The following is a 23,059-nucleotide window of genomic DNA, read 5'->3' on the forward strand; positions in this document are numbered from 1 at the left end:
GGCAAGCAGTGAAGAGGACAGAGAAAACAGACAAGGTGACAAAGGGTAATTTCTCCTGGGGTCACTTTTTAAGGAGAACGCATACCTTAGGTTCAGGCTAATACAGGCAGTCCCCGGGTTACGTACAAGATAGGGACTGTAGGTTTGTTCTTAAGTTGAATTTGTATGTAAGTCGGAACTGGTTCTTATTGTAGGGGAAACTCTAGCCAAACATTTCTCCAGAGCTCAGTTTTATTCTTCCACACCTCACTTCCCTCAGTCCTTTATTCTCAAGCTGAGGTGTCTGCTGAGAAAAGCCGCTCCGTGTCTCCCTGGTCTGCTGGAGGGGGCGCTAGCTTCACATCTCCCTGGTCTGCTGGGGGGAAGCAGCTAGTGAGGGGTTGCCTCACCCCGTTTGTAAGTAGGGATCCGATGTAAGTCGGATCCATGTAACCCGGGGACTGCCTGTACTGGAATGTAGATTGAAGAGTGTGATGGGGGTTATAAATTGATGTGCAAGAGTAAATTTCTACAGTACCACAAAAATAAAATCCTAAAAACACCATACTGGGTAACTTTTCTGCATCTTGTTGAAGAAAAAGGTTGCTTACATTTGATTATAATACAGTGAATATTAAGATTGGTGGGAGTCCCTGGAATAAAGCCAGATCAGGTAGCAATCATGAATTAGAAGTGATAGATAGAACCCTGCATATCCATGGATATCTGCTTTATATCCACAGGTACCTGCATCTGTGGGTGGGAATATCCGTGGCTCATTTCTGCATACATGGATGTGGATGTGAATACACATTTGGCATCTAGAACCCTGCAAATGTACCAGTGTCTGCTTTATATCCAGGGGAATCTGTATCTGTGGAGTAGAGTGATTGCTTCCCTGGGATTCAGTTTAACAGTTACAATGTACGTGTATGTGGGCTCAACAAAGAGGTGTTCAATAAACCCAACGATAAAGAAAATAACCTGATTGTATCTAACTAAACATTCCCTTTTCTACTTACATCTCTGTTTTTCCAAGGTTTAGACCTTCCCTAGATATGGATATCACTGGAAATTCCATGGCTCGTCCTGGCTTAACTCATCTTTCCCAGCTCTCAACACACAAAAGACTGCCACAAGAGGGTCCCACTTCAATTCAAAACTCAAACTCTCTTTTCATTGGCTCTCCTGGCTCCCTGCCAAACACTTCCTGGAGACTCTCAAGGACTCATAGTCTCAGGGTTTAACCCTTTCAGTCAGTTTGGTTAATTGAATGGCTTGAGGTTCCAGAAAAGGGTAGTATCCCCACCTCCCACCCCTGCTTCATCCCAGCTCTGAGTTTTCCACTTGTCCAGGGAAATCTAGGAGTTGTACTTTTATTATTTTAACTATTTGTTTATTTGGGAAATTGAAGCAAGTTTACAAATCCTTGCCGTGTAAATATCAGAAGCAAAACAATTGTTACAACAGTGAGTGTTTGTTTGAGACATTATATAAAAATATAGACATTGGATCTTTTGATTGTACAGGGTATTACCGCATTATTGAATTGGCATCATTACAATACCTATAATGTGTAGTTTCTAGTGATTTTATTAAACTGAGTGAAATCTTTACAGACACACTTAACAGGCCAGTTGTATCTGTCAGATGTAAATATTCATAAAGTGGGGATAGATGTGCTGGGGGTTTTTTGCAAGTGACTGTACTTTCAGTATTGAAGAAAGGGTAACCAAATATCTATTCTTCTGAGTACCTAACTAATGTGGCAACATTTCCATAACCACAATCTCCCATTGTTTTTTAAACCATTCCTCTATGGTTGGGCTATTATTAATAATATTTTTTATTATTTGTATTATCATTAGAGCCACAAGCCCCAGAGATGGATCAAGCCCCTCATGTGCTAGGTGCTATACAAACTAGAGATGTAGAATCCTGTTTAATCAGTTAACTGCTTTAAAAAAGGGTTGGCGAGGAGGGCTGGGCCCATCACAGGTGAGGGTTGCGTTAGCCAGGCTGAAGTACCCAACCTCCCGCTGGGTAAAGCCCACCATGCACAGGGGTTGCTCTGGAGGGCTGTAGCACTCCCACCCCAGCCCACTGCTCTGGCCAGGCCCATCACAAGTGGGGGCTACACTGGCTAGGCTGGAGCGCCCCCCCCCACACCCCCACCCCCCCCACACACACACATACAGCACACTACCCCCAGCTGGGCCTGGCCTGCCACAAGCGGGAGCTGCACTGGCTGGGCTGGAGCTACCCTGCCCACGTCAAGCAGGGGACTGCTCCAGCCCCCGCCAGTTAAGCGTAACCAGTAAGCATTATCCGGTAAGGTGATGCTTACCAGTTAACCATTCACATCCCTAATACAAACACAGAACATAAAAACCATCCCTGCTCCAGGGAGTTTGCCAGCTGAGTATAGGACAAAGGACAACAGTTGCGTTCTTTGGTGTTTGCAGGATCAGGCCCTTCTAGGAGAGCAAGCAGAATAACCCAGACACTGGAATTCATCGCTATGATAAGATTCAGGTTTCAGTCCTTTCAACTGGAGGTTTCCGGTCTGATTCAAATTTCCACCCACAATCTCTCTGTATGTATTTCTGTCAGATGCTAGATATGCTGGTAATGAACACTGGGGGTGCAACCAAGCAAAAATATTACCTCTACTGACAAGATAGAACAGTGGGCCAGATCCTTAGCCAGTGTAAATTGAGGTAGCTCCATTGATTCAATAGAATTACACTAATTTCTTCCAACTGTGTATCTGCTTCCTCTCCCCTCCAAGTCCTCTGATTTATCTGATGAACCGAGTGGGAAGCTTTTATTAAAAGCTCTTCTTACTCATGGCAAAAGACATGAGTGTGATGACTAGAGAGTGCTATTGGTGTGCTGTGCTGTGAGGTTATTAACAAAGACAGCTTGTGTAAGGACTGGATCGGCCAGATTGTAGGAAACAAAGTTCAGTGATCAGTTCAAATCCAGCTCAGATCTGGAGTGGCGGAAGTTTCCTGAGTAGTAGCTGTGCACTGAGGTAGTAACCAGATGTTCCCTTCATCAAAGCAGCTATTGGATTTCAGCAGGCTCAGCAGTGAAGCTGACAATGAATGGACATAGAGGCGGCGGGATTACTTTTTCACCCCAAAGGAGGCTGTCACTGCAGGTCAGGTTTAAGGCACGTTGGCTGGGGAATGTGGGGATGCTTTAGATGCAGCTTCCCATGGTGTGCCCTCTCTGCAAATAAACAGACTTTGCTTTCCAAAGCTGTCAAGCTGGCACTTCCCGATAGCATAAAATTCCACTCTCTAATTTCTGGGAATGGTAAAACTGATCCTGGCTTTTCTTGTCAGTGTGTCATCCTCGCAAACCTCCGCCTGACACCAGCAAGCTGTGACAACACCGATTGCTTTGGCATGCTCTCCAGGCCAACAGCACGGCTTGCCATCATTAACATTGCTTCCTAAGTGCAGGATTCAGTTAAAATGCACTTTCCAGATTGTTCACCTCAAAAACGTCCAATGCAGTATCCTGATGCCCTGCTCCACTTCAACCTCAGAGTTTAAACTGCACCAGGAGTCACATACATGGAACCCTCTGACGGAACATTGTGCCCTTGTCACCATGTTGCTTTTCTGATAGCACTTGCCCTCTTTTCCTGTGGTAATGCTGGGAAAGCAGCAGCAGCTTGCAAAAAAGGTTGTCTATTCTCCTGGTCACGGGTGTGTGAAGTCCACTAGGAGAAGTCTACACTACAGGAGTAGGTCGAATCAAGATACGCAACTCCAGCAGGAGTACCCAAATAGACCCACTACATCAAACTCTAGAAGATCAATCACGGTAGGGTCAATATTCTGCTTAGTGAAGACCTGGCCTGAGACAGGTGAGGTGGCCTAAGGAAAAGGTTGAGACTCTGTCACTGTATCAGCCGCTGTCATCATGTTAGTGTCCACTAGGTGTCCTCACACACTGCAGCAAAATCCTTCCCTGACAGAAATTCACCTTTTCTCTTCAGCACTAGTCAGTTCAGGTTTCCCTTCACACACCTCCCTCATTCTCCATTCCTGGGCCAGAGTTCTTACTCACCAGGCAGATGCGGCCAAAGTACAAAGCAATCCCTCTCTATTGCCTAAATGGGTTGTCCAAATAAGTATGCAGCTGGAATGGTGACAGAAAGGTTAGTTTGTGATTATATTGCCTTCTAAGGCCTGACCCAGGGCAAAACTGAGCCTTTGCATTCTGAGTAGATTTCAAAGGGTTGTTCAGGGTTCTTGAGATCCAGCCTGGTGGATGTATTATCCCTTCCTAATGGGTTGTTTTTAAGTACAAAACTGTAAATTAATCAACAGTTCCTTTTATAGCAGAATATCCACTGCATTGCGGAAAAAGTCAATCTTCAGCAAATGAGAAAATGAAGATTTTTTTAAGGTGAAATGTAAAATGTATTACCCCTGAGGCACTAAATGATTAGGACTCCATCCAGCAATTATCGATGGCATTTATACAGCTCCCATCACTGCAGCACCTCGCAACCTGAGGTGTAGCTCTCATCACAACACCTCTATGACATAGGGCAGTGCTATTATCCCCCTTTTACAGATGCAGAACCGAGGTGCAGCGAGAGTAAGAGTGATGTGCCTAAGGTCACACACAAAGTCCATGGCAGAGCAAGGAGCCTGTCTCCCAAGGCCCAAGCTAGTGTCGTACTGCTGGGACCAGGCTTCTTCTATGAACTAGACTTCTTGACACATATTTTGAGACTGTATTGATCTGTTCAGAGAAAGGCATCCAGGGCAGCAACTGCTTACAGCACCCTCTCCTTTCCTTCCCCCCTTGTCCATGTGTAACAGCACGGCTGTCTCCCAGAGACATTGTGGAGAGGCAGTTCATTTTCAGAGGATCTCCCTCATGCTCCTCTCTACTCTGTCCTTCGGGGGTCATCAGTGTTGGACGAGGTCCAGGCAACCCATTCAACACGCCCAGAAAACCACAAACAGACAAGGAAGGCAAAATGGCCGACAGAAAAGCTGGGCAGCGAGAAGGTGACAGAACAAGGACAATCTTTGTGGATAAATGGTGGCATAATCTGGTGCCCTACAAAGCCCCAGCACCTGCACCCCTCAGCCCACAGGGTTGAAGGATGGCCACTCGGGGCAGGGAGGCTGCCATGCCCAAGGGCTGCAGGGCTGTGAAGGTAGGCAGCCCAAAGACGCTGTCCTGATGGAGAAACAGGCAGTGGCAAGACAAGCTGTAGAAGTTGGAACACAGCTGGTGAGTAGCATCAGGAGGGCTGGCTGTCAGATGGAGCCATTTGTGGCCCCAAATCTGGTGTTGCCCTAGGCAGCTGTGTATTCTGCTTATCATTAGGGACAGCCCTGCCTTGCACAGAGCCCTGCATGAACCATAGGGTCACCCAGTACTTGACTGCTCAGAGACAACACTCAGCCTCTATTTGGGTGACACGTAATGCTCTCACTGGTCAGGCTGTGATACCACTGGAGTGTCAGAGGGCCAGCCTCTGTAAGATGGAGGTGCGGCTCTCTTGACGTCCTCCTCTGTGCTTGGAATCCCACACTGGTGCTGCTAAATGCCTCTTCATAATGACAACAGCAAGTTGATGTGACTGTGACCAAGACAAAACCCAAGCAAATTCCAACAGCGGACAGGAAATGAAGAGATGGAGCTCGCGGGCAAGTCATAGTGCCAGCAAGGCAAATTTTATTGCAGGAAGTGACCAAATGTCATTACCTAGAGGCCACGTGGGCTGTTGCATTGAATAGAACAGGTGTGTGGAATTATTCTAAAAATGAATCTTGCGCTGAGGCTGGTGTGGGGGGCACCACAAAGGGAAAACTCAGTCTCAAGCAAGTCTGGTTTCAAATGCGGGAGAAAAAAAACGTTTAGGAAGCAGATAGTGTCCATCTAGTGCTTAACGGCTAACCCTTCCCCTGCTCTGTAGATGGTGGGCTTGACAGTCTGCTGACCTGACCTCTGTTACAGAGGGCTGATATTAATACAGCCCTGCTTGTTGCGCTTCCACTGCCCACTATCGTTACTGCTGCTAAGTATGTAAGGTTCGTTTTTTTAAATCTTATGTTTAATCTACATTTTCCAAAGGGCTAGGGGTCTACTCTCCCTCCCACCCTGCCATACATCCATGTGTAGGTTTAGGGGACGAGTCTTTTAGGCCCTGATTCAGGAAGGCACTTAAGCATCTGCTTATATTTCAGCACATAAGTTCAAACCAATGGAACTATGCACATGCTTAAAATTAGGCATGTGCTTAAATTACTTCCTGAATCTTAAAGTACAGACATCTCACCCTTCAATTGCAGAAATCCCCAGCCACATCCGTTCTCAGCTGTTGTTTAGCTTGCTCCAGCCATGCAGAATGTTCACAGCACAACCCCAACCGGCAGAGAAGTCACAAGGGATAAAATCATCAAGTGCCTAAATGATTTAAGCATCTAAATCCCATTTTAAAACATGAAAGCCAATGGGAATTAGACACCTATTTCATGTCATGCTTAGAAAATCCCACTAGGCGCCTAACTGAAATGTTAGGCTCCTAAATCCCTTTGTAAATTTTGATCCCTAGGCACTTGGGAGCTCCAACCCTCTTTAGGTGTGAGTCTTTTAAGGGCCTTTGTTGCTTCTGAAAATGGGACTCCACATCACTGAGACACTTTACCCCGAGTCTTGTTTCATTACAAACTTGAAATGTAGACCAGGTTCTCAAAATGGCACTGAGGGTTGTGATGTGATTTTCAGGTTTTATATTGAGCCTGCATGAAAGTTAGTTTTCCCTTTTCCTAGGCAGATCCTAGACTAGATCCCACATTTTTCAGGGGAGCGTTGTTTTACTTTGAGGATTGGGTCAAACGGCAAAAATCCAAGTGAAAGCCAGGGAGAATTAACTCAGATGGGTCAAAACTGGAAATACACACAGGTTTGCCCAGAACCTGGGCCAGGATTGCTGGAAAGATTAGCAACTCTGTGTGGAGTCACAGTTTCGTAGCAAGACTCAACCCCAAGCAAAACACCTGCTTTGGGGATTTATTAGGAAAGTCCTGCACAATTCTAGTCTGAACTTATTTCTCCTCTCATTAAATGTGTAGTAAGTATATGGGTGAAGCCGGCTTTGCCAAGCTTTTTTCACAGCACTGATCACACCTTAGTATTGAAATCCCCCCCCCCCCCCGATTCCCCCCGTCCCACCAATTCACAGTTACACGGGGTCTCTTTGGCGAGTGCAGCAATTGTTCCTATGGATAAGCAATAGGAAGAAGGTATTGGATGTATGTACTTTAGTTCCTATTACTACCAGTTTATAAGCTGGTACCAATGAGGAAAAGAGAGGTCTGTATCGATCACACTCAGCACTCCACAGACCTTGGCTGGCCACGGGACAGGTTCGAAACTGCTCAGTGAGACCACATACCTGTAGCATAATTTAATTGAGCATGAGCAATGTCCAGACTTTGCTTTCCTGCCTGACCTCTGCAGTCACCCACCCTGTCACCTCAATAGATATTGGTAATCGTGTAGCTCTTTGCCATCCCTCGGGAAGTGACCCATGTAACAAACTAGAGCCCCTAATATACTTTGAAAGGACTAAAATGAAAAGAAAAACTTTTCTAGCCCGTGTCACGCCCTTGGACTGCAGGTGCCTGACTCATTTTTATCCTCTGACTTGAATCAGTCCAGCTGTCTGCTTCAGTCTGACTTAAAGCTTCTGCAGAACATTGAAAATCCAGAGGTCAAGAATTTCACCTGGGTGAGGCCCACTCAGGCAGGAAGCAGTCAGCTGACTCTTGCTACAAACATTCAGCCCTAGATGAATGTGAAACTTTTTTAGCTTCCCGCAATTAAACCCTGCCCCGTTCCAACTTTCCATGAGGCAGCGGGGGGACTGCAGCCATTATCTATTGTGAAAGAAAAGGATGTTGTCACTTCATTAAACTTGCTCCTCTTTTTGTGGGGGTTCAGACGCCATATGGGATCAAACAGTTATGACTCAGATTTAGATACAGTTGGAGCCAAGGGCAGTCTATGCAACCTATGAACGTTCTCAGGGCTCTTTCTCTCATTCATTTCTTCAGGCCTTCAGCTGTTTGGCTGGCCAGAACCAGAAAGGCTCAGAAGTGATCTAATATTCGCATGTCCGTGGTTTCCTTTTGTTTGGAGATCTCACTGCTTGAGAAGCATGAATTAGGGCTCCTAGTTTCTCTAAGGTACAGCAGCTGCAGTGGTTAACTGTGGCACAATGCATTTGGATAGGGCCACGTTTATATGGTTCTTTCATGATGGATTGGGAATTCATGCCCAGGAGTCATGACTCTCAGTCCTTTGTCACCAACTACATTACAACCCCTTGTGGGTGATAAACCCACTCTTTCTATCCAGAGACAGGGAAAAAAATCAGAAGTTGCTTTAGGGAAAATAAGAAAGAATTTTGCATCCCAGGGGCTAATACTGTCCCTGACTAACCCTCATAGCAGCCTGTGTATGCTTTAGCCATAATATATATTGCTACAAGGACTCATCTAACTGGGACAAGGGAGAATCAGGTATGCTGCCAAAAAAAAAAAGATCAAGCCACATGTGTCAGTTTTTAGAATACAGCACATCACCCCCAGGAATCTTCTCTGGATCCTACAGCTCTGAGTTAGCAGCACCTTCATCCTGACCCACCCACCAGTTTCTACTAGGCTATTCAATGCCTTCTTCTGACAAAGAAGCAAATTCACTTGGCTTTGGACGACATGCTTTCATCCTCGCTTGTCTGAGCACAGATAAGGGAAGAAGCCACCCTGCCTCTCTGGCTTCTCATGTCCATTTATCACTGCCAGCCCATCTTCCCAGAACTTGAAGGCAGTCGGGGAAATCTAAGGGAAAACCACAGAAGAACACCAAAAAGTTCTGTGTGCGTCTTGTCTGTGAATTCCAGAGGCCTCCCCCAAAACCTTGAGGAAAAATTAACAAGAACAATGGCAGGAAATGTCTAAGGGTGGAAATAACAAACAGAGGACAGCCCACAGTTCTAGGCGCTTCCTGATTGGCTTGATTTGCCTGGGCAGGAGCACTTAGAATAGCCTTGGTTTATCCCACCAGGATGAAATATCTCCCCATTAAAGCTGAATTTGCTGCACACTAAGCTGCAATATGGAAAGCTTGTTACAAAAATTGAAAGCTTTAAGGAAGAAGTAGAAGCAGGAACCATTCGGCCTGCTCAGGACAGAACTTGGGCTGTCTCTTAAGCTATGTCTACATGAGAGCTGGTGTCAGCGTAACATACATCACTCGGGGTGAATCAATCAGCTCTTGAATGACATAAGTTACACCGCCATCCATGTTGGTGTGAACAACACTATGTAGGTGGGAAAGCTGACACAGCTACTGCCATTCACGGGGATTGGAGTGGTTAAGGCAATAGGAGAACTCTCTCTCGTCGGTTTACAGCAGCACAGCTGCTCTGTAGTGTAGCTGTGCCCTTAGACTGAATGATGGGGGAAAGGAAGAGAGGAGAGAGAGAGACGTTCCTCATGTCAGATTACCAGCATTGTCCTTCACCAAACGGAGTTCTGGAACTTACTGTTTCTAGTAAATCGATGACATCAGAAATATGGCATCTGGAAGATAAAGTCATATAAAATGTTTATATTAAAGAAACAAATCCCACATCGTGTTACACTTCCTGCCCTGCTGTTTCACTGATGTCCCTGGCTTTTGATCCCTGCCTTGGCAAGCTGAGCAGGATGTGTGTGTGGGAGTGAGTCCAAACGGATGTCTAAGGGTGGGTGGGATTTTCAAGGAAACCTATGAGGCACCCAATCTGCAATGACTCTGTAGGATTTCGGTGCCCTGAGATTCCTTGGAAAGCCTCCACCTAAAGTCTAATGAAGGGGTCAGGGGCCATTGACCCACAGAAAAATCAGCCGGAGGCCACACACAAGAGAGAAGCAACCCCCCCTCCCCAACCCCCCCCCCCCACACACACACACAAAACCTTACTGACATATCTCCTGACTGAGAAGGAGAAAGACATTGCTCACATTCCCCTCACACACCAGAGCCGGGGGAGGGGCGGAAGGCAGCCTAGTAGATTTTGTGTGTTACAGCCCCGCAGAGGGTCTGGGGTGCCAGCACAAGCTCCCCAGTGTTGGGGGAGGGGGACCCTGAGTCTCAGGGGCTGGATCCAGGCCCCCGGTAATCCCCTGGCTCATGTCGCTCAGGGAAGGGGGCTTTGAGTAAGGGGGCGGCGCAGAGGCATGCTTGGAGGAAGGGGTGGAGTGGGTAGGGTTAGGGGACTTAAAACAAGTGGAAATAATTTCCCAAGTTGTATGTACAGGAAGTCCAGGGCAAAACAGTCGGTATGTTAATTATATAATTTGAATAGCAGGATATGATTTGATAGGAAAGGCTTTTGCATTTGCACAGGGGAACCACATTTGGGGTATGTGTATAGCATATATTTTCAAAGTGCTAGATGCTAACGCCATAGCTTGCTGGTAACTAAAGCCAGAGCCTAATCACAGAATCATAGAACACTAGAACTGGAAGGGACCTCGAGAGGTCATCGAGTCCAGTCCCCTGCCCTCATGGCAGGACCAAATACTGTCTAGACCATGCCTGATAGACATTTATCTAACCTGGTCTTAAATATCTCCAGAGATGGAGATTCCACAAACTCCCCAGGCAATTTATTCAAGTGTTTGACTACCCGGACAATTAGGAAGTTTTTCTAATGAAAGTGCCTCATCTGAATTGCATGGAGAAATATCTGAGGATCTGACCTAGAATACTGTAATTGACTGTGGCAAAACTGATTATTATGTAAATGGAAACCTGTGTGAGAATTGTAGATGTATATCCGCACCTCTCCATGATGGTGAAATTGGTGGGGGTTTGCAGATCAGTTTTTCCATGAAAATACATGTTCTCGGTTGTGCACATTTGTCAATTTTGCCATAGCAGCTTCCTATGTCTATGAGCAAAGCTGGTCACCCCAGCAGACATGGGCGTGAGTGTCTATAGGTTTACATACCATTTTATTGCATTAAAATGAACATTAAATGAATGAGATAAGTGTTTTAAGTTGCTCTAACATGTGTGTAGGTACAGATATTAATAAAGAGACAGCTGATCTGCAATCTTGGGTAAGGAGTATGAAAGTACATGGAAGGAAAAGCTGCTATCATTAGGAGATGTGGTACTATATGGCAGTCGATATGAGTATCTCATCATTATAGAGACTGATATTAATAATGCCATTTTATCAGCTTTACATGTACACCTCAGGTCTCCTGACCTCACCACTAGACAACACTGCTTTCCAGCTGCTAAGAACCCCCTCCTCCTACTTTCAGCTGGAGTCCCAGAGAGATTGGTCTTTGGGCCATCATGTGTACCATATCACTAGGTGCTTTTATCTTCAGCTACTCTCTCTATGTTGTTGACTTGCAAATTTGCCCCTCTTTTCCTGACATGCCTCTTTCCATCCTGTCCCAGCTCGGATATTTCCTTATGGAAGCCCTGCCAGCAGCTTAAGCTCAATGTAACTCAAAAGTTGAGCCCCTTATTTGCACCCACAAATCTTCCCTGCCTCCTTTTTCTTTGCCACCGTTAATAACAGCACCAACTTCCCAGTCACCCAGGCTCATAAGTTCCCTATCACCTTCAACTTGGCCTGTCTCCTATCCAGAGCTTGAGACATCAGGCTCCATGCAAATCTATGGATCCAGCCTTTTCTCGTACCAGACAACTCCAGCTCCCACCCATTCAAAAAGCTGCTGCTACCGTCTCGTCTTGGCTTCTTGCTTTGAACAAGCTGTTTCCTTGAGTCCTTCCAGTTGGCTCCTGCCGCTTGCACAGCATCAGCCACTAAATTCTGATCCGCAACTTTAAAGTCCTTCGCAATTCCGCCTCCCTCGGTTTATCGTTATTTTATCCTCCTGCATCATGACCCACATCCTCATCTCGACCAGCGATAGCAGTTGCCATCACACGCTCATCCTATTCTCCCTCAAGCACCTTCCCACCATCTTCCACAGTGCCCCATATGCTCAGAACACTCTCCCCACATTGACCTGGCTTGGTGAGTTAGTCTTCAAAATTCCTTTCCAAACAGGCTCTCTTTAGCTGTCAGCTATTTGGAGCAGAATGTCAGGGAAAGATTCCCCATTAGCTTCCGTGGACATTGGCACATGCCCTAATACTGCATGATCAAGGTGAATTAATAATAAACTTAACAATGAATATATAATATTTTGACTATAATCTATTGATACATGTAGCCAGCCATATTGATTCTGTGACATGTTATTTTACAGAGGCAAGATAGGTGAGGTCTTTTATTGGCACTTTTGAAACCAAAGTCAGTCTAATACAAGATATTACAAGATATTATTTCATCTATCCCTTGTCTCTCTAATATCTTGGGACCAACATGGCTACATCTACATCGCATACATCTCGTGTTGTGCCTCGTTCGTTTTCCTTGGTCACTCAAGGCCCAGCTAAAACCTGTTAAAGCAGTAAGGCTTCCATTGACTTGTGCAGGCACTGGTAATATGTATTATTTTTGGTACCTTCATTTAACCAGACACGATTTCCTACTACATCAGTAAGGGTCATGAGAAATTTAAAATAAATACAAGGGTTCCACTGAATTTGGCTCTTTCTGAAAAAACAATACCAGAAAGTGTTTCCCATGAAGAAATTTTGTAAGTGCCTATAGCAAGAGATGAGAAATTTTGCAGCCTTACTGACAAACCCAGAAAATTAGAAGGACCTTGTTGGATTATTTGGTTTTTTTTGTTTGGTTGGTTTTTTGTAGCTGTTTTTCTGTTTTTAAATTATATTTCTCTATCATAAGAAAACAGTCTATTTATTTACAAATAGACATCCAGAGTTTGTGTAAAGGCACAGCCGCATAACAAAGATTTGATTTCTGGTACATTATATTTGAGTTGCTATCCAGGCAATGTAAATAATAGGTACATTAGAGGAAAAATTGACATCCAACATATTTACATCCTTGAGACTGAAAGGAACTGGCTTTTTGAGGTGGAGACTGGGAAGAAATATTGCTGCAATATGAACGAGATACAGAGAAACTACTAACCACAATAAATGGCAACTCGAGAAATAATTGTTTGTGGGATGCTAAAATAATCAGATTTGCAATTCAATACCCCTATCCATCTGCCGAATTCAAAGCCCATGACAAAAAATGAATTTATTAAACTGTACGTCACCCAAGAGCCCAATATTTCTGTTTTTATAAATTAAGACATTTAGGCACGGGAGATTAAGTGACTGGTCTGTGGTCACAGAGCAAGACTGTGGCAGAGAGCTCAAATCTCCTGCCTTCTGGACTTGTGCCAGGCATCACAGAGGACCATCTGTTTCAGCCCTGATGAGTTCCCCCTGCAGGATGCTCACCAGGCTGCTGTACTGGTCCCAAACCTTGGATCCTATATGATCTTAAGTGTGGACAGAATTTAGGTGCTGTTTCTCTGGGCCTAGGCCTCTCAACACACCCCCCGCGGCACAGTTAGAACCCCACAGTTCAATTGTCTAGGCCCTGAAACTAGGACCAGCTCTCTCAAGCCTCCCAAGACACAGAGTCCCTTTATGGGTGCTGACTCCCCAGTTTGCTGTTCCCTCTTCAAGGTCTGTGAGACAATGTGAGCAAGAGACTGTGCCAGGGGACTGCTACAACGTGCACATTTCCCTCCCAGAGAAAGCACATGAGACCTAGAGATCCATGCCAAAACCATACAGCACTATCTGCGGTTTGGTCAGTCATTTCAGGGTCCCAAGACTAGAGGTGAGTAAAGAATTGGGGCTGTTTTGCAGTCAATAGCCCCACCCATCTGCAGAATTCAAAGCTAATGAATTTGGCAGTTGGGGGGAGGAGGGTCAAACCAGAAAATCTGTTACAAAAATTGATTGGCTTCAAACTGAAGTGTCTTGTTTTCTTTTTCTGTTTTATGAAAATGTAAGCCAAAAAAAAATGCCCAGATCTGTTTCCATCTCTTTGGAATCAGAGTTGTCTTGAGAGTTACAGGTCCTAAAAGTCTGTGCTGGCAGGTGTACACAGCACCTTCAATTCCCGTGTCAGTGCTTTAACTCGTTTACAGATGAGGAGAGCGGAGGGCGATTAGCATGGCTCAAGAGGAACTCTGCACCTCACAGGATCAGGCCCATCATTTTTTTAATTCTCGGTGTGACCTCATCTGAGCACAGGGGAGAGAGACAAGAAGCAAAATCACACACCTCTCTGACAACACATGGGTTAGCTCTGAAGCAAATGGACCTAGAATCCTAGAACTGGAAGGGACCTTGAGAGGTCATCAAGTCCAGTCCCCTGCCCTCACTGCAGAACCAAGCACCATCTAGATCATCCCTGACAGATGTCTATCTAACCTGCTCTTCAATATCTCCAGAGATGGAGATTCCACAACCTCCCTAGGCAACTTATTCCAGTGTTTCACCACCCTGACTGTTAGGAAGTTTTTCCTAATGTCCAACCTAAACCTCCCTTGCTGCAATTTAAGCCCATTGCTTCTTGTCCTCTCCTCAGAAGCCAAGGAGGCCATTGGCTTCAATGGGCTTTGGCTAAGGCCTCTGTTCTAGGATAAACCGCTAATTCTGCATGGAATTAGACACCAGATTAGGTGTCATTAGCAGCTTGGTGCTGGCTGTTGTTGTGCTAAGTGCCTCTCCCGTGCCATTACTGACAGCTGTCTGTGGCCCATTCCATGAAACTGGGCTCACCGCTCCTGTTCCAGGTCAGGCTCCCAGATTTACCAGACCAGAAGGCTAGACAGAACTGGGCGGGAGGAAGGGGAGGAGATAGGGAGGGCTAGAAGAGGTCTGGGGAGAGCCAGTGAGAGTCAGGCCGGCAGGAAAGAAGAGCAGCCTTAGCGAGAAGGTGGTTTCTGAGGGGGGACTGAGGGCAGCAGAGTTTGCTGGCTGATGTTCCCTAGTCAGAGAGGTAGGGCTTAGGGATGTGAAGGGTTAACCAGTTAACCCTCAAGCCTCACCCTTAATGCATAAGGCTGACCAGTTAAGCTTACCAAGTAGGGGCTGGAGCAGCGGGAGCAGGGCTGCTCCAACTGGGATGCCGCAGCAGCCTCTGTCCGTGGTGGTCCCAGGTGCCCCACAGGTAGGGGCTGCTCTAGCCGGGCTGAAGCAGCCCCTGCCTGTGTCAGGGTGGCGGCTCCAGCCTTCCCCTCCTCCCTCACTTGTCTGCCCTTTAATCAGTTAAACAATGTGTTTAACTGGTGAGACAATTAAACGGGACTTTACATCCCCACAAGGAGGTATAGTAATAGTACAGCTGCAATAGGACTAGAGAGAGGTACGGGGCTTAGAGCAAATAGACATGATCCCTTGCTAGCTTCCATCTGTTTGGTTTGTTTGGGCTTGGAGCTTCCAGACGCTTTTCTGTTGCAGCCCCATCTGAAGGAAGCTGTAATTTTCCATGAGCACGGAGAATAAACATCTGTCTAAAAGGCAGCTTCCCTGTGCAGGTTCACTTTCCTGAGGTTGCGCTGCCGGCCTGCCACAGCTGTTTAGCACGGTGTGGTGTTGGTAAAGCACTGACTGCCACGAGAGAGGCCTGGGCTCAGTTTCAGACTCTGCCCAGTCTCCCTGTGTGATCTTGAGCAAGTCAATTGATCTCTCTTACTTCCTACCTGTACAATGGAGGTTACAGAGCTGCCCTCAGTCAGTCTTGCCTCAGACTGTGAGCTTTCCAAGGGAGACTTTCTTTCTCTGTATCTATATGTCCGGCGCCTAGCACCATGGCTCCCTTGACTCAGTTGGCCATTAGGACTGTACAAGTAAGATGAAGTAGAACTTACAGACCTAACTCCTTTACCCCCCTTATTACCACTGAACAGTTTGAGCAGCTGCTAGATGGACAAGGCAGATGAGGACTAGCTTCTGCTGGACAGAGCCAAGCTTCTGAGCTTACACTGATCTTGAGCTCAAAAGCTTTTCTCTCACGGGCAAAGATCGTCCCAAATAAAAGAGATTGCCTCACCCACCTTGTCTCTCTCATAACCTAGACCGATGTAGCCACAGCAACTCTACATACAACATTAAAAGCTGAACCTCTGTAGTCCAGAACTCTCTGATCCGGAAACATCCATTGTCCAGAATGATTTTAGTTCGCCGGATGTCCACTTCTCATGGGTGTGACCAAGTTTCCTGAGGGCCCATAAAGTTTGTTTACAGCCACCAGTCCTAGCTCTCAGTTTTCTGTGCTGTTTAATTTACTACTAATTGTCCTCCAAGGGCTCAGTGAGCAGTGGAAGTGTTGGTAATGCTGCTAGACAATGTTGACCTCCCATGGTCCAGAAAATTCTTTGATTCGGAACCGGTCAAGTCCCGACGGTGCCAGACTAGAGAGGTTCAACCTGTACAAACACTTCACCCTGCTCAGAAAGAGGCTTTTAGCTTCTATCCTTTTCTTAACATTTCTGTCTCAGGGAGTTAATTGTACTTTTTCTGAATACTGCCTTATGACATCCTCATAATCCCAAGGCCAAATCTTGTTTAGCACAAGCCTCCATTGAGGCTAATGGATTCTAGCCCACTTTTTCCAGGTGTGAATTTGGACTCCTATCTTCAGCATTGCTACATGTTTGAACTGCATGGGAAGATCTGGCCCAGAAGTGGTTAAATGTAGTAGCAGCAGCAGTTTGTTGGATGGAAGAAGAAGCCACTGCCACATAACCAGTTTTTTTCATTGTGTATAATGTGCCAACATTGGGTCACACTGGTATCCAGTAATGATACAGGACTGCAGAATGAACTCTCAGAAGTCATCCCTCTGTTTCTATCTGGATCTGTCCCAAGTTATAAATAACACAGTGCCGTGTGCAGTAGAACTGTCCACATCTGCCAATAAACCTCAACAACTTTTCAGGTTCATAGCAGCAATGTGCTCTTAGCATGGTTACAGCACTAGCTCCACTGTTGTCCCTTTGCTGGTCTCTCTGAGCCCACCCTCGCCAGCACCAGGTCTCACACCTTCACCTCACCTGAGAGGGAATCACATCAGCATAGAACGCTAGAACTGGAAAGGACCTCAAGAGGTCATCAAATCTAGTCCCCTACATGCATGGCAGGACCAAAAACCATCTAGACCAGTGGTTCCCAAACTTCTTGGCATCACGCCCCCCTTTTTGATTTTTGAGAAACCCTCACGCCCCCCCCACCGCCAAAAATATAGCAGCAAAACTTGGGGTGAGATTGGCAGGGGTGTGTGGCTGGGTTGCCTCACGGCTCCTCTGGAATTTCTTCACGCCCCCCAGTTTGGGAACCCATGATCTAGACCATCCCTGACAGATGTCTATTCAACCTGCTCTTAAATATCTCCAGTGATGGAGATTCCACAACCTTCCTAGGCAGCTTATTCCAGTGTCCAACCTATAGCTCCCTTGCTGCAATTTAAGCCCATTGATGCTTGTCCTATCCTCAGAGGCCAAGAATAATATTTTTCTCCCTCCTCCTTGTAACAACCTTTCAGGTATTTGGAAGCTGTTACTACGTCCCCTCTCAGTCTTTCCTTTTACACACTAAACAAACCCAATTTTTTCAGTCTTCCCTCATAGGTCATCTTTTCTAGACCTTTAATCATTTTTGTTCCTCTTCTCTAGACCCTCTCCAATTTCTCCACGTCCTTCCTGACATACGATGCACAGAACTGGACAAAGTACTTCAGCACCGGGAAACAGCCCCAGGGGGTCTTCTGTCACTGCGCCTGTCACACATCCCTATAACTGGTTCAGCGCACGTTATTCATACAGAATAGATGTGCATCTATCACAGGCTGGGATGACTACATGCTTGTTTCTTGCAGTGCAAGGATTTTGCATCAGCTGCTATTCAAGGTTACTTTATTTTAATGTTGGATGTTTGATACCAGAAATCCCACACAAAGGGTGCGTCTAGACTGGCAAGATTTTGCGCAAAAGCAACTGCTTTTGCGCAAAAACTTGCCAGCTGTCCACACTGGCCACTTGAATTTGTGCAAGAGCACTGACTTTGTAATGTACAAAATCAGTGCTTCTTGCGCAAATACTTTCACGCTCCCGCTCGGGAAAAAGCCCTCTTGCACAAGAATACTTGCTCAAGAGGGCCAGTGTAGACAGGGAAGAATTGTTTTGCACAAAAAAGCCCCGATGGCTAAAATGGCGATCAGGGCTTTCTTGCGCAAAATCGCGTCTAGACTGGCCACGGATGCTTTTGCGCATACACCCTGATGCAAGGCAATCTGTAAGCTTTCCATCTAGCCCAGACCTGAAGAAGAGCTCACTCTGTGTAAGCCCAAATGTATGTGTGTCACCAGCGAAGCTGATCTACTAAAGGAAACCTCACCTCATCCATCTTGTCTCACTAATAGTCTGACGCTGACATGGCTACAGCAACAGTGTCCACAATCTAGCCTATCATTCCACTGGCACAAGAGTGGAAGATTCTGCCCCTTCAGATGACTAGTGTGATTGAGGGGAACTCTGAAGAGAGGAGTCCTGATAAGAGGATCCAATTATCTGAAGGGTGTAAACACCAAGAAGGAATGGTACAAAGGTGGCTGAGGTTGTCACAAGGAGATAAAACTAGGAGTAAGGAGATGACACTAAAAAAAGAGGAAATTCAGACTGAGTACAAGGAAATAATTGCAAGATGGTGGAATAGTCTCCCAGGGAAATGGTAGAAGTCTCATTGCTTGGGAAATGCAAGATTGACTGGACAAAATACTAGGCAAAGTCAGTCTCCTTGTCTTGGCCAGGAGAAGGACTTGATTATATGTTAGATTAATCAGCTCTGATTTCTGCAATTCCAGGTCAAAGCTCTTCTGTTACCTCACCAGAAAAGCCTCCATTTCCTGAGCAGACAACACACTCAAAACAAATTCCCTTTCCCCTGGATGCAAAGCTTTACAGCACACATAATTGTTAATTAATGATAATTGGTTTTAATCTGGATTCCCCTCCCCACCAACACCCTTACAAATTCTTGTTTAAAGAAGACCAGACACCATCTTTTGCTTGGTCATGGGAAGAAGGAGCTTTCCATATGCATGGAGAAAACCTTACAAATATGCTACCACAGCTTCTTGTCCAGTGCAATGCACGGATCTCATTTACAAGCCCTGATTGGTGATAATGTATTCTCCTGGAGGCTTTATTCCCTTCTCTAAGTGCTAATTAAGTTTGCAGCTGTTGATTAGCAGCTTTGCTCCATAAACAACACCCTTTGATGCACAGTCTCTCATTTCCAGAGAGGAGAAATTCAAAAGGAGGAACTTCTGCAGAGGGGCAAGCTAAGAAGCATTGGACTCCTTGACTATGGCATCTAAATTCAAGCTCAGTACTGACTCTGGAATCAAGCCTCTTTCAGCTTCTTTATTGACTGTGGGATGAACTATACTGATGTCTCCGGAGGACTCTAGTAGATAGGGCACAACTATTGAGTGTGCAGAGGAAACCGGGTTCGTGTCTGCATTCTAAGCAGTAGGACCCCTTCAATTCCTTTTCATGTTTAATATTTTTATTAGTTTGAAGGAATGTCATGTTATTCACGAGCAGAGGTTAGGCCCTTCTGGGGATGGGAGGGAAGATCTTGTGAGGATCAAGATCTGGGAGGGAGGAGAGACCTGGAGGAGGGGTTGCAAACTGAACCCATCTAACACTTACTTAGCAGCTGTGCCTCCTGACTGCTCGGGTGGGCCTACCACCCTGCTGCAGATATTGTGACCTAGCGCACAGTGTAGCCACAATGCTAATGTGCGGCCCAGCTGTCCCCTCTGTTGTCATGACAGAGGGACAGCCTGGCCAAATTTGAGAGAGAGGTGATGTGGCACCTATGCGCCAGGTAGCAATCTACTTGCTCCATTTTGTACTATCCCTATCATGAGGGAGGCACAAACCTGAGTGGCCCTGCAACCCTTGGCACCAGGCTGCAATGCCTGCAGTTCCGCTCCCAGTCCAAGAGACAGGAGCTGCTGGAGCCACCACTGTAGGGTGAGGTTTTTGTTTTACTTTATATTTACAAAAAACAGGGTTCTGCTAAGAAGTGGCTGTTGTAGCCCCATGCATTTCTCCTGCCTAAGATCACTGACTAGCAGTGTTCATGGGCAAGGCACATAGATAAATGGCCAGCTGTTTCGGATTCTTGGTTTCCAGCTGTGTGGCTCCGGTTTTAACCCCTGCTATGGGACCACCATTACGACCACCTTAGAACGTTTGGGTGCTTTTTTTGGTTATAACAGCGACCTGGAAGATCAGCGAGAAGATTCAATGCTCGGCACTGCCAGATCAGTACAACACCCTGCATACAATAAAACAGACTCATCCCCATGGTCTGCTTCTGTGAGGTGATCAAAAGCCCCATCGGGTCTAGGACAGCAGCTGAGCTTCTAGTAGAGAGACGAAGGTCAGTAAGGAGACGTTATGCCCCCTGAAGTCAGTGAGACCTGCATCTTTGTGCACCTCCTCTGCCGACAGAGGATATGGGTCTGTACAGTACTTGAAAGGCTGCCTCTTTAGCATAAGCTATAGCAACCCCTGCCTTTAGCTCTAGAGGCCCAGGCTGTGTTGGCCAAGATGGCGGCTATCACCCTGGCGCCTAGTTTGAATCTAAGTTAGTAGAGATGAAATGTCAATGCGCAATCTGCTGTTTCGCACATAACCTCGCCACTCCTTTCCCCCCAGCTTGTTTTCTTGCCTATAAAGCCTTTCCTGTTTCCCCCTCGCATGTTCTGGATTCTTGTTGTGACAGGCTCAGTCACTGAGACCCTCTTGAGACCAGGGTTCCCTGTAAGCTGAGCATTTGGGCAACTGTCCTGGAGAAATTCAGGTGCCACCCAGCTGATTAGCAGAGTACCCACTGCTGCCCACAATTAGCAGCATGTGCTTCTATTGGTGGTGCACATCAACACATGCCTTGGTGCACATAACAAAATTTATTCCCAACATGGAGGGAAAAACTTAGTGTGACTAAGGACTGTCACTTGATGTGCAGAAATATCACTTAGCCCACCTTCCTGCCTCATGGGTGCAGCTCTGTCCTGCTGAGCCAGGCCCTCACATCTCCTTCAGTAATGGCACAGAAATAGGGTCACAGCCTTCTTCAGTAGAATACAGCAGAGATCAACTCAGCTCTGGGAAGGCTCAGCCAAAGGGACTTGCCTCAGCACCGAGGTACATAGCTCCACTGGGACCTGAACCCCAGATAAGTTGGTCTTGCTTTGAATAAAGTTTCATGTTGGGTGAATTCATGTTGTTTGCCCTCTTTCTCAGAGTAAAGAGAGAGAGATGCACAACTGCTTTCCTCCCCTGGAATAACAATTATTTACGGTGGATTTGTTAATAAACAAAAGTGATTTTTATTTCGTATAAAGGTACAATTCAAGTGATCATAAGAGATAGCACACAGAATAAAGTTGGTTACTAAACAAAATAGAACAGAACACACAAGCTTAATACACTAGAGAGACTAGTTCTAGATAAGATCTCACCCTCAAAGTTGTTCTAATAATCTTCTTTCACTAACTGGAAAACCTTCCAGTCTGGGCCCAATCCTTCCCCATGTTCAGTCTTCAGTGGTTCCAGCAGTCTTCTTAGGTGGGACAGCCAGGGAAAACTGGCAACCTGGATTACCTCATTCCTCACCCTTAAATAGGATTCACATAAGTTTGGAGTCCATGGTTGCAGTTTAACCCTTTCCCAGCTAGTCATGGGAAAGTACGTGGTTTAAGCCAAATTCCATTATCTGATGACATGGTCACATGTCTCTGCAAGACTCCTTTCTCCATAGTTCAGGACTGACCCTCACATCCACAGAAAGTCCAGACTTCCTTGTCTCTTTTCTCATGGGCCATTAAGGCCCTCTGTAATGGTCTCAGGCCCTCCCCACGGCCAGTCTTGGAGCCCTGTGGCGGTGTCAGAGTGGGGCAAACAAACAGTCTCAGTTTATAAACCCAGGCCCTGGGTGAGGGTGCAGCTGGGCTGATGGCCGAGTGCTGTGATGTGTCGAGTGCGGGCACTCAGGGCACTCCAAGCCAGGACTGCTTTGCTGTCCCTCATCGAGTTAGACAAGTGAGCGGGGAACCCCTGAGAACTGTCTGTCCGGGGTGGGGGTCGGGTCCCTTTAAGCACAGCCCTCGGCTAGCCTGAGACAGCAGCTCCAAGCTCTAAATCCTAATCTGATGCCCTGCCGGCACTGTTTCCGGCCATCCTTAACCTCGGTTCAGGGTCCACTCAATGTGGACATGCTAGTTCGAATTAGCAAAATACTAATTCAAACTAGTTTTTAGGTCTAGATGCACTATTTTGAATTAGCTTAGTTTGAATTAACTAATTCGAATTAAGTTAGTTCAAATTAGTGCTGTAGTGTAGACATACCCTCACTTAGCCTGACTGCATTAACGACACAGGTTTTATACTCCATATCCCTTAATTGATCTACAAAGATAATACATGCACAGAAACAGGAAAATCACACTCAGCAGATTACAACTTTTCCAGTGAGATCTTACATAAAACATATTACAGTTATGTCATATTCATAAGCATATTTACATAAAGGCTACAGACTGTCCCATCACACTTGTGTCTTGCATCCTGAAGTTCTTAGCGAGTAGATTTTCCCTCGTTGCTGCCAAAGAGTGGCTTTTCCTCTGGTGTGTACAGACAAATGTACATAAATAAGACTTCATAATTGCAGTTCTATTGCTATCTTCCTTGCCGCAATGACATGATTGCTCCCCGGGGTTGTCTAGGATTTATGCATAGTTAGCATAGTACAAAGAGAATCGATCAATCTCTCTTAAAAGTTTTATCTTCTTGCTATTCCTGTCTCAACTGGTAGCACTGAATTCAGGAAACCTTCCGAACAAAACTCAGTCAATATTTTCCCCAGGCATCGATTGCCCTGGGAAGTTAATTAGCCAGGCTAGAGGAGGCTCTCAGAAACTGAAGCACAGTTCTGCTGCTCATGGATTTGCACATCCTCATTGCAGAATGGCATGTGGCAAAACCACCCTATTCCAGCCACA

The 23,059-nt window shown here is 46.0% G+C and overlaps 1 protein-coding gene across 6 annotated transcripts in view; it reads left to right on the forward strand.

The window, feature by feature from the left end:
* Window positions 1-23,059, forward strand: part of PALM2AKAP2 (PALM2 and AKAP2 fusion) — a 360,502-nt gene that overhangs the window by 121,448 nt on the left and 215,995 nt on the right. The window lies entirely within an intron of this gene.

Source organism: Pelodiscus sinensis, chromosome 6, assembly GCF_052426305.1.
Source record: "Pelodiscus sinensis isolate ZL-2025 chromosome 6, ASM5242630v1, whole genome shotgun sequence".
Classification (NCBI taxonomy): Eukaryota; Metazoa; Chordata; order Testudines; family Trionychidae; genus Pelodiscus; species Pelodiscus sinensis.